Source organism: Octodon degus, unplaced genomic scaffold (assembly GCF_000260255.1).
Source record: "Octodon degus isolate 3935 unplaced genomic scaffold, OctDeg1.0 scaffold00001, whole genome shotgun sequence".
Taxonomy (NCBI): domain Eukaryota; kingdom Metazoa; phylum Chordata; class Mammalia; order Rodentia; family Octodontidae; genus Octodon; species Octodon degus.
In genome coordinates, this window is record NW_004524577.1 from 33,106,454 (window position 1) to 33,119,261 (window position 12,808).

Here is a 12,808-nt window from a genome sequence, read left to right on the forward strand (position 1 = left end):
GGGAGCAGGGATGGGTTCTTTTTATATCCCTAACTTGGCGGGGCTGTGGTGAGTGTGTGCGTCACACAGACGGTTTCTACACGTCCTTCTGCGAGTTGTCTGCACTCAGCTTGGGTTAGTGATAGCAAGCCCCCTGTCTCTTTCTGCCTTCTCTTTCCACCTGTGAGTAACTCTTGGATTTCTTGAACAGCTTGGTGGGGAAGCCACCAAGAACGAGTCTTTCCCTGGACTTGGGATTTGATGGCATCTTTTTCTTTAGTGATTTTGGATGCATGGGGGAAATGATTTAGTTACTGATCTTCAGGCTGCATTCTGTTCACCAGTCTTTTTTTCTAGGTTTCCCAAAATAAGGTTGAGGACTGACCTGTCTCAAAGGAGTAGAGTCAGTTTTAGTTTCCTAAGCCTGGCCAAATAGCTCAGTGGGTTAAAGTGCCTGCTTAGGCAGACACAGTGGCCCAGTTTGATGTCCAGCATGCCCCGCCCCTGGGGCACGCTGAGATGGCAATTGAGACTGGGCGTGGTGGCACATGCCTGTGATCCCAGCTCTTGGGAGGCTGAACACAGGTGAGTCACCATGAGTCCGATCTATGTAGTGAGACTCTGTACTAAAATAAAAAAAGAAATTTTTTTTAGTCTCCTAATGACGAAGTTCTTCATATTTTGTATGAGCATCCTAGTGGTTCTCTAACTTGTGATATTTTCTTATGAGGCTCAATTCAGGAGTTACTATGGGAATAGCTTTTAAGATGAGAAAACATTCTGAGATTGATACTGGGCATTTTTATAAATGTCACCCAAAAGTTCACAGGCTAAGACATCAAGAGTCCAAGATATCTTCTTACCTGGAGTACATGTGGACTCTTATAGCTCAAACTAAAAAACAAAACAAAAATAAAAGAAAAATTTATAAGGTCTCATTGGGTCAGGCTTACAGTTTGATATTCTTCTCTTTCTTACTTATTTCTTACTTTGCCCTTAGTTCTTTTCTTTCTATGGTCTCCACAATTTTAGTGTGAGACAACTGAATAATGTGGATAACACTGCCTACCTGATCATTATTGGGAAAGTTAAATGATGTAGGCCATGTAACATGCTAGGATCCACGCCTGGCACATAGTACGTGTTAAATAATTATTAACTGTCATTATGACCATTTTGTTATAGTGCTGCTATCTTTGACATTGTTGTTCCGTAGGGAGGTAGTTAATGAGATGCATAGGTTGTCTTCCGAGCACGGTGCTACAAAGGAGGAGTTGAGCTTGAAATTGTTCTCCTTTTCACCTCTCACTCTACTAATCTACTTTGCCTAAATCTTACCTGAGGCTGGTTGGTAGACACTGTGTGGGAGAAGGTGGTCCCGACCCAGAGAATGGGGAGAATAAGTCACCAACATGGTGGTGGGGTGGAGGAGGAGAGTCAGATGTGGGTTTGTGGCAGGGTGACAGTCCAATCACTGGAGGGAGGATAGGGAAGGCAAGAGCAGGTAAATGTAAAGGGGTGGTTACAGAAAGAGACCAGCACGTGGGAGCTATGGGCTTCACATTTGGCCAAAGGACAGCTGCTAGCCAACCCCTTGTCTTCACCAACTGCCTGTGCAGTTCCTGCCTCCGGCCCACTTCTGGAGATGTCTATGTCTATGTCTGTGTCTGTGTCTGTGTCTGTGTCTGTGTCTGTGTCTGTGTCTGTGTCTGTGTCTGTGTCTATGTATCTATGTATCTATGTATCTATGTATCTATGTATCTATGTATCTATGTATCTATCTATCTATCTATCTATCTATCTATCTATCTATCTATTACTTCCAGTGCCCTCCTGAGTTAAAGTCCAGTTGTTCTTGAACATTTTCTTTCAAATATACTGCCTTTTTGTTTCTTTGGTTACTTTGTTCTCATATTCTTCTCTAACACACTTGTGCCCTATAGTTGTGTCTGAAATTGGTTCATTAAGTGTGAGTCATTCATAATTAATTTTCATTCTGTTCTAGTCTACTGCAAACAGCATTCATACAAGGTAGAGCAGAGCTATGCAATAACTATCAATGATCTTACGTGTTACTATGAAGTTCTAAGAATTTTCTTGACACTTTGAAGGAAATACTTTTGACTTTGAGAGCATTGGTATTATGATAATGTACTTTTTTTTTTTCCTGATATAGGGTCTCCCTATTCAGTTAATGATTCTCCTATCTCAGCCTCCCCAGTGTGTGCACCATCATGCCTGGTTTTGGGGCCAGCACAGCATGCCTGAGGTTCCAGGGCTGGCATGGCATGTGGCCCTGGGGATTGAACTCGGGACCTTGTGCTTGCCAAGCAGGCACTTAGGCTGCCGAGCTATCTCTCCAGCCCAATGTATGTAGTTTCTATATATAGGTGATATTGTCTTCCATTTAACTTCTTTTGAAGAAGTTATCTGTATTTCTGTGGTGTTAGGAATAGAGTGATTCTTTTGAAAATTAAAATAATAGTTATTAGGAAAAAACCAAAGGGGGGAATGGATAGTTTATTGGTATATTTAGAAAGGACAGCTTTTCAAATATATTGGACTGTTTTCAAAATAAGGAGTAGGTTCAATATCATAGTCTATGCACGTGTACAGCTTGTGTTATGTGTGGAGGGCTTAAACAGAAGCCTAATGTGACAGTGCTTAACCTTACCCCTCTTACTGCACTTTTAGACATTTCAGTCCTGCTTGATTATAAATAAGGTTGATTATAATTACATAAGCTCATAATTTGAGGTTCAAAAAACACCAGCCTAGAATGCTATCCATACCTCTTAAGCTCAAACATGTCCCCATGTGCTGTACATGATAAGCTGTGACCATCTCAGCTACATTTTGTGAGGTGGCTTTCCCTTTTCATTGTGACTTAAAGAAATGAGAAGAAATGAGCTCAAGACCTGGAAAAATTATCTCTAAAACATAACCCATTCTCTGTTTTGTGCTTTTTTTCCTAACAATTGTTCTTTTTACATATTCAGAAAAGCTTCTACCCACTCTATTGATGCCTAACACTATTTATCAGAAATAGAGAAACCCTCCCTCCACTTGGTCTCCCACTTAGTCAAAGGCCTGCCTTCTGCTTTTTGTCTTTTTAAAGAAATTGGCTCATGTGGGATTTGTGGGCTGAAATACCTGTGAGTTGATTTCTCAGCCCTCGTGTGACAAATCTGCCACCCATTTCGTATACCCATAAAAACTTTCCAGTTCTTTTCACTGTCTTCCACACCCAATGGTCCTATCCTGAGCTTGGGAAGCACAAGGAGCTAGATATTCATCACATATGTTAATAAATCAAACCCCAAGGGCTGGGGAGATAGCTCAGTAGAATAAGTGCTTGCCTGGCAAGCACAAGGTCCTGAGTTCAATCCCTGGTACTGCAATGAATGAATGAATGAATGAATGAATGAATGAATGAATCAATCAATAAATAAATTAAATCAAACCCCATGTAAAAAGAAATGTTTCCAAAGAATATAACCTTCTAAGAGACTGAGAACATGAAACAAAGTGTGTGTTAATTACTTTGCTTGCTGATGGTAATTCCTAACACCCAAAGTTAAAGGAAGAAGGATCTATTCAACTCGAAGTTTGTGGAGGTTTCAGTCCCTAATCTGCTGGCTCCAAGATTGAGTTAGTATCTCAGTCACTCTTCTGTCATTGCTGGGACAAATACCTGACACTCAAAAATTAGGGAAGGAAAGGTTTATTTGGCTCACAGGAAGTTAGTGGAGGTTTCAGTCCATATACAGCTGGCTCCCAGGCAGAGTGGCACAGGGCAGAAAGCATTCATTCATGATGGCGGCAAAGAGCAGAGAACAAAGGTAGAGGCGGCAACAGAGAGCAAGCCTGTCTCCCTTTTGTTACATTCAGACTATATGCCCCAGGCCACGTGTAACACTCACACTCATAATTTAGGCAGCACTTATACCCACAATCCTAGTGGCTCATGAGTTAATCACAAACTCTGGAAGTCCAACCCATGACTGCATGAGGCTTTGGGGAACAACTGAAACAAACCATAACCTTTCACCCCTGGACTCCCAAAGACTCATGTACATCTCTTTATGCAAAAGCCATTTTAGGCCATCTTTAAGAGTTGCCAAAGTCCCCAGCAGTTTCAGCATTGCTGAAAAGTCCAAATCCCAAGTCTCCTCCAAGATCTAAAGCAAACTCTTAGCTGTGAACCCCTGTACAAATGAAAAGTTAAACACTTTCAATATTAAATGGTGCACAATAAACATTACCATTCTAAAAGGTAAAATCAACAGGAGAATACAAAGCACTGGGACCAACACAAGTCCAAAATCCAGCAAGGTAAATATTAAATCCTATAACTCCCAGTAGAACATCCAAAGCAATCTGTGATGAGTTGTGAGCTTCAGAGGCCTTACATGGCTCCGCCCCTACGGCACTTTTGATGATAGCTCCCATGGCTTCTCTCTCAGGCCTGCTTTGTTTCCTCCTTGCATTTTTCCCTTAGATGATCCACATTCCTGGATTTTTTTTTTAAACTTTTGGGATTTCCACTGAATAGGCTTCTCACTCACAGCTTTACATACTGCCCTCTCAGAGACACACTAGTTGGCCTCCCAGGCTTCTTTTGAAATCTAGGTGGAAGCCTTCCTAACCTCAGAACTCTTGCATTATGCATGTGCCTAAAATCAACACTATGTGGATGATGCCAAGGTCTGCTGCCAGCTAGAGAAGTTGCCAGGCTTTCTTCTCTCTTGGCTGCAGAGGTTGAGTGCCTGGATCACTGAGCACTCTGAACCTGATTCCAAGGAATAAATTCTTCATGCCGGCGCCATTCTGGAACCTGGTGTGGCCACTGCCAGCATTCTGGAGCATGGGGCTCTGAGACTTTCCACTCAAGGCAAAGTCTTTCACCCTTGGAACTCTGAGGCTGCAAAGGGTGGAGACCTACCACCTCCTGTGATCCCCTCATGTCATCCTTTCCATTCTCTTGTTCCTTCTGGGCAAGAGCTGAGATCTGCTCCGCTCTATCTTTGCATTCCACAGCTTTCTTGGAGCTTCCTTTCAGGCCAAACTCACAACATTTCTTTTTTTTTTAATTTCTTTTTTATTTCTTTTTTTATTTATTACCCTTAAAAAACAAAACAAAATAAAAAACCCAAAACCTTTACTTGAGAGACATTATGGCAATAAATGGTATGTCATGACAAGAAGTACATATTTAGAAGACCAGGATCGCAGGCATTCCAAGTGTGAACAACATTTTAAATCATCCTGCACTTTGCTCTTGATTCCTAACATAAATCTGACTAAAACCCCCCAACAATAGCTATGCAATTGTCTCAATATTAGGCTGTTTGAAATTTCTTTTGAAAGATTAATTAGTCTGCTGCACTTAATCTCAGCCTCAGACAAAGTCTCTGGATAGGAGCAAAATTCAGACAAACTTTCTGCCAACCCATAATACAAATCATCTGGAGTCTAACAATCAATGTAGTCCTTCTTCCCGGCAGAAATCTCTGTAGCCTGGTCTTTACAGGTGGGACTTCTATCAGCCTTCTGGTCTTTGGAGTTCTGATCAGAATCTGCTATACAGAACAGCTTCAACTGTTTCAGCACTTCTCTGGAGACAACATCACCAAACTTTTCCTATCTGTTCCCATAAGCCATTCCCCAAAGCTTATAATCCATATGGTCAGGTTTAGCCACAGCAATGATCCCACTCCTGGTACCAAATTCTGTCCCAATTACTGCTCTTGTTGCTGGGATAAATACTCGACACCCAAAATGAAGGAAGGAAAGGTTTATTTAGCTCACAGTCAGTGGAGGTTTCTGTCTATACTCAGCTGGCTCCAAGGCAGAGTGGCACATGGCAGAGAGCAGCCATTCATGGCAGCAGGTAAAAGCAAGAGCAAAGGGAGTGGCAGTAGCTCAGGCAGCTAGCTGACCTTTCTCCCCTCCTTACATTGTAATGCAGAATGTCTGTCCAGGCCACTCATATCCATAATCCCAGCATCAGAGCAAGTATCAATCACAATACTAGAAGCCACCCCATGATTGCATGAGCCTTGGGGAGACAACTAGACACATGACAGTTAAGTATAGTTTGTGTCTCCAAGAAGCTCCCAATCTATGTCTGGAAGACAAGAGCGGGGTGCAGTCTATGGTACTGACATTAATTTGTATTCTGGAGCAGATATCAAACAGACAGAGTTGGAAGAGGTCCTACCTGGTTACAGGAAGTAAGTCTGGAATTTCCAACAAGTAGCTACAGATTTTCAGTGCAGGCTAGCATCATCTTGGAGTCCCAGGGATTTGCAGGTAGAGGGATCCCAGATACCTAGCATGGGAGAGGGACCTGCATGTGATTAGAGCTAGTGCTACAACTGGAAAACAAACCTCATGGCTGATGTGGACACAGCCACATATGCTTGTGTCCTTGCAGTGCTGACTGGAGTACTGGATTACAAAGGAGTTCATGACCCAGGAATTCCACCTGGGCCAAATGTGTAAGAGTCCATCAGAGATTGTTTCAGGGTGTATTTGAAGGTGCCTGTTTTTCTGCATATGAAGATTTTTACAGAAGTCTACAGATTTCATGAGATTCTCACAGGAGTTCTTGATTCTAAAATAGTAGGAGAACTTCTATTTGAATTTAGAAATAGACTTTATATTATAAACAACAAACTAGATTTAATTTAATAAAGCTGTTTTACTATTAATCTTTTTTATTTATTTATTTGGTACAGGGTCTCACTATGCAGCTCAGATTTGTAGTGATCCTCCTGTTTCACTCTCTCCAGTGCTGGGATTACAGGCATGTACCACCATGAGCAGTTTTGGTGGCTGGTGTGGACAGTGTGGCATGTGGTACCGGGGACTGAACCTGGTCCCTGCACTTCCCTAAGCAGGGGCTTAGTTCACTGAGCTATCTCACTGGCTCTTTAATGATGCTTTTGATACTGTATTTTGTATCCCTGTTGGTCTAGTAGAAAAGTTCTCTTTTTGAGACAGGGCTTCGCTGTGTGTTTTGTGCTGGCCTTGAATTATTAATTATATTTTTTGCGGAACCGGGGATTGAACTCAGGCCCTCTGCGCTTGCTAGGGAAGCGCTTATTCCACTGAGCCATCTCCCCGGACGAAAAGTTCTCTTTTTAACACTCATATTTCTTGGGTTGTGATGAAACAAAGCTCCCTGTGCTGTTAGGGGCAGGAGAACTTGATAGATTTTCAAAAAGGCATTTTGCACCTTTAAGAAAATATTTATTTTTCATTTTTAAAAGATCTTTTTTCTTCCTTTCCCCTTTGCATCCATCTCTTGGTCTCTTTGCTTTTCAAGAAAGATCTCTCTCTTTCTCTATTTCCTATTACCTCTCTTTTAGTTTGCTCTTTATTCCTATTTTGAATTTCTCATATAAGAGCAACTATATGATATTTACCCTCATGTGTCTCATTTATTTCACTTAACATTATGGTCTCCAGGTGCATCCATTTTCCTACAGATGACTCGAGTTTATCCTTCCTTATGGCTGAGCAGGACCCCTCTGTGTATAAATGCCACATTTTCTTTACCTACTCATCTACTGATGGACATATACAGGGTGCTTTTTTTTATTTTAGGGAAGAGTCTACAGAGTGTTTAGGGTCTCACTACTAGATCAGACTTGTAGTGATTCACCTGTTTACAGCCTCCCAAGAGCTGGGATTACAGGTGCGTGCCACCACTCCCAGTCTCAATTGCTCTCTCAGCGTGCCCCAGGGACGGGGCCGGCATGGCAGAGGGTGCTTCAGAGGTTTAGCTATCATGAACTATGTTGCTATAAACATAGGTATGAATGTGTCACTGGATGTCTTCTACTCTGGGAAGTACTCAAAAGGGAATAAATAAATCACATGGAATTTCTAAGTTTTAGTTTTTTGAGAATGATACATACTAATTTCCATACAGGTTGTGCTAGTTTACATTGACACCAACAGCGTTGAGGTCATTTCATCCCTGAAGGCTCACCAACATTAACTATTTTCCGATTTCTTTAATTAATTAGTTAAATAATTATTTTATAGATTTAGTACAGGAGCAACAGGGTCTCACTACACAGATTGGACTCATAGTGATCTTCCTGTTTTTAGCCTCCCAGGTGCTGGGATTACAGGCGTGTACCACCATGCCCAGTCTCAGTCATCATCTCAGCTAATGGCATGCCAGGAATCGAACCTGGTCCCTGTGCCTGCCTAAGCAGGTGTTTTAGTCTGCTGAGCTATCTGGCTGGCCCTATTAATTTTTAATCTTTTATTTATTTGGTACAGGGTCTCATTACACAGCTCAGACTCATAGTGATCCTCCTGTCTCAGCCTCCCCAGCTCTGTACCACCACACTTTGTTTTGGTGGTCTGCACGGCATGCCTGGGGTACTGGGGCTGGCACAGCATGTGGTACCAGGGATCAAACCTGGGTCCTTGGGCTTGCCAGGCAGGCAGGTGCTTAGGCTTCCAAGCTGTTATCATCATTTCTTGATGATAACCATTCTTGCTGGAGTAAGATGAATCCTTAGTGTTGTTTTAATATTTATTTTTCTAATGGCCAGCTATGTTGAACATGTTTTTCATTTATTAGCTATTCACACTATGTCTTCTGAGAAGTGTCTGTTCATTTCAGTTGCCCATTATTTGATGGTGTTTTGTGTTTTTTTTTTTTTTTTTGTGTGTGTGTGTGTGTGTAGAATATATTCTAAGGAAATAACTGCAAAGCACTTAGACAAAGAAAATAATTAGAAATTGTTTATTTTTAATTCATTTTTTATTTTTTATTTTTGGTGGAACCAGGGATTGAACTCAGGACCTTGTGCTTGCCAGGAAAGCACTTATTCTACAAAGCCATCTCCCTGGCCCCTAGAAATTGTTTATAAAAGTATGCACAACACTTTTTATAATATAAAAATTGACAATCAAAATAATTGTCTAAAATATATTGATAAATCTTTTTTTTTTTTTTTTTTTTTTTTTGTGGTCATGGGAATTAAACTCAGGACCTTGCACTTGCCAGGCAAGCACTTACTCCACTGAGCTTTCTCCCAGGCCCAAGAAATCATTTAATTGATGCCAAAAAAAATCTTAATCTGAGCAACAGATTTGATGATAAAAATAGGTACTATGACAACCATTGTTAATTAGCTATTCCTGTTTTGAAAATCTGTAGCATATGCATTGTGGTATGTTACCCTGTTTCTGTCTTTTTTTCTATTTGTTTTTGCTTCTGCTTTACTCTTCAAAATTAAATTAAAAAACAATAAAGTATAAAAGTCACAGCATAGTATAATCACAGTTTGCATAACGGGACCAGAATAATACATTATTAGCAGGAATTCTATTACGCTTTTGTTAATAGAATCACAAGTGTTTCTTTTCCTTCTTTATTCTTTTGTTAGTTGCTTTATTCTTCCAATTGTCAAGGTGGTCACATATTTTTATAACCAGAAAAATGTTAAATCTTATTTGGTCCCATTTTAATCATGATTTACAAAAAAAAAGTTGACTTACAATAAATTTTTAAATTATTTAAAAAATTTGTATTATTTTAAAAATTTCTATATTTCAATAATGTCCTACCACTCCTTAGCAGAAAGTTAACATGGAACCTCAATTATTCTGCATTTATTCAATCAATCACAGCTCTCACATTTAAAAAAGATTTATTTATTTGTTTGTTTATTTGTTTGGTACAGGGTCCAGGTGTGCACCACCATGCCTGGTTTCAGCGACCAGCCTGCGAGGGGCCAGTGTGGCATGTGGTACCAGGGACTGAACCTGGGTCCTTGTGCTTTCCAGGCAGGTGCTTATACTGCCAAGCTATCTCCCGGGCCCACAACCCTCATTTCTTTCTGTGTTGTTATTTCAGCATAAACTTTGTACTCAGGTCTGCAATTTGACCTCTCCTCCCTCCTCCTTTTTGCTTTTTCCCTTCTCTTTTTTTCTTACATGTAAATTCTATCTACTTTCCTCTGGCAGCCTTAGTGCCTCCTCTTTTTTTCTCCTGAGGATACAGCGTGTACTTTTCAGTTGTTCAGACATTCATCCCCCCCTTGTTTCTCTGAGAAATTTGTAAGGGAGAGAAAGCATTCCTGAAATAGCCTGCTCTAAATGTCAGAGTCTCGATAATAGACCCTTATTAATTTCCTAGTATTTATTCCCTCTGGGATTTCACAACTGCTTTTCCATTATGTCAGAAAGATATGTGCATGTGTATGTTCATAGGTGTACGTGTATTTATGGAGATGTGAGCTCATATTTGTGCTTGTGTGTGCACATAAATGGCAGTACGTATGAGTACATGTTCTGGCTCTCTCTGGAAAGGAATTGTACCATTTCTTATATGGTCTGCAGGAATGGGAACTTAGTAGCACTTGCTGCTCCTTTGCTTCTCTCTGATTAGCTCCCTTTCAGAGCTGGCCATCGGGGCCCCAGACTATAGGCATAGAGAGGAATACTTCAATCTACTAAGGTACCAACAGGCTGGTGTCATCCTTTAAGAGCTCTGATGAGGATAATATAAATTGAGTTGGTTGTGTAGCTCTCCAGCTGCTAGCTGGAGGAGATAGCTAGGCAGGATGGCTTTCAGTCTCTCTAAAAACCTTCTAGTTAGTGAAAAAGATATGTGCAAGAGGTAAGCGAGGGGAACTTTAGTCATTTACAGCATATGTGAATTCAGACTGAGTTGAAATGACAGCTTGAGGAGGGAGTCAGTAAGTCTCAAATGAAAAGATTCTTTGTGCTCAAAACAGAGGACAGGAATTATAAGATGAACATTTGAAAGTGCACATTGGAATTCCAAGTAGGTATTCGTAATTGAAGCACTATGCTTATTTTCATAAATCTAAGATCTGGCTCTGAAGTTGGCTCCTGGGTATATCCATCAGCGCTGAGCTTTGAAAATTTGCCTGCTAAATCAAATGTGTGATGAAAAGCCCAAGACAAATGTGACACGGCCTTGCAAAGTGCAAACACCCGTGGCTGCCCTGTTGAGTGTTCAGCTCACTGTCACACGAGGTAGAAAAATGCACACTGCCATGCTGTGTGTGACGGAGATTCTTCCTTCTCCAACCAGAGGACTAAGCTGTAGAGAAAAAGATTTACTGGTAAGATGAATGCTTCTGCTCAGTGTAATTTTCTAAAACCTAAAGTCACGTGGATGAAAAATGGGCTGGATCAAAATTGCCCGGCAATTTCAAATGGTACAAGATGCTTACAGGTGCCAACATGGAGGCAAGAGCCCTGATGGTGCAGAAGGGAGAATAACGCCGTGCTCTAAGAGCAGCACTGCCCTGAACGGCGCTGCAAGTACTTGGGGACAGGTCGGTCGGTTATCCCTGCAGAAGGTCACTCTGGCTGCTTCAGTGTCTCCCTGCTAAGCTGCCTTATAGGGCTTCCTTGCCTGCCTTCCTCCTTCCGGGTTACCAACAGCCCCCTTCCCAAGGAATGCTGCCTTCAGGAACGGCCAGTCAAGCACACTCTTGTGCGGGTGTAAGATGTGTCTGAAGTCCATCACCGTGTTTGACTTTGGTGTTACTTTAAAAATTTTTGAGGGCCAGCCAAATAGCTCAGTGGATTAAAGCACCTGCAAACAGGCACAGGGGTCAGGGGTTTGATCCCAGGGCCTGCTGTGCCGGCCCTGCCCCCGGGGAGTGTTGAGACAGCGATTGAGACTGGGAGTGGTGGCGCACGCCTGTAACCCCAGCTCTTGGGAGGCTGTAAACAGGTGGACCACTAGGAGTCTGATCTAGTAGTGAGACCCTGAATACCCTGTAGACCCTTCCCTAAAATATAGAAAAAAAAATTGGAGGGAGGGAACAAAACCTCTATCTTCTGTAAGCAGGTGGGCAAAGCATTTTACCAGTACTGTACAGAAAGAATAGGTGTATATCATGCCTGATATACACCTATATCTTGTACAACAAATAACCACTAGGAAGACTGTATACAATGTCTTAATTATTGAAACTGTCCTGCCAATTTGATTTGAAACTGTCTCACTGTTATTGGTTTCTCAATAAAATTATGGAAAAAAAAGAGACAAAATAGGTGTGCTGGAGAGCTTTTCTTATGGAATAATTTATGAATTTTTTTGAACTTTTGAGAAATATTTTTGAGATGAATACATAGCGTGAGATTAATAATAGATTGCACATTGTAAAATATTATTTACAAACTTAAATGAATATAACAATAAAAACTGTCAAAAATAAACATGAAGAAGAAAGTTTACAGGTCAGTCATATAATAGTTCTCTCTGTGCCAAAATCAAGACATTTATATTCATATAATTAGAATTCTCAAAGTAGAAGGGCGTAGACAATAAATATTTGAAGATTTACAATTTCTTAATTTAGTTAAAATTATAGCACCACATTTTCAAGAAAAATGAACCTTTTGCACAAGAAATATGAACAAAATCATAGCAAGATACACAAAAAATGAAATTGTCCAAAACTAATTGTAAAGAAAAAAAATCATTAAAGCATATGCATAGGAAAAATATTAGCTATGGAAGAACAAAATTAGATAGCATCTTATCCACATTAGGAAAAAAAAGAGCAAGTGGATAAGAAACTAGACTTATTTATTCAAAGGACTGAAAAAAAATCTGTCAGCATTGAATTTTATACTTAGCAAACATACCTTTGAAAACTAAAAGTAAAATGTTTTCCAGTTATGCAAACTCATAATATTCTAATACCTCCAGACATAGTATATAAAAAATAACAAAGAGCATAATCCAGAAGGCAAGAGGAGTTGCTGCTTGGTCCTGGATAAAGCATAAAGAGCTTAGAGAGTTTTTCTT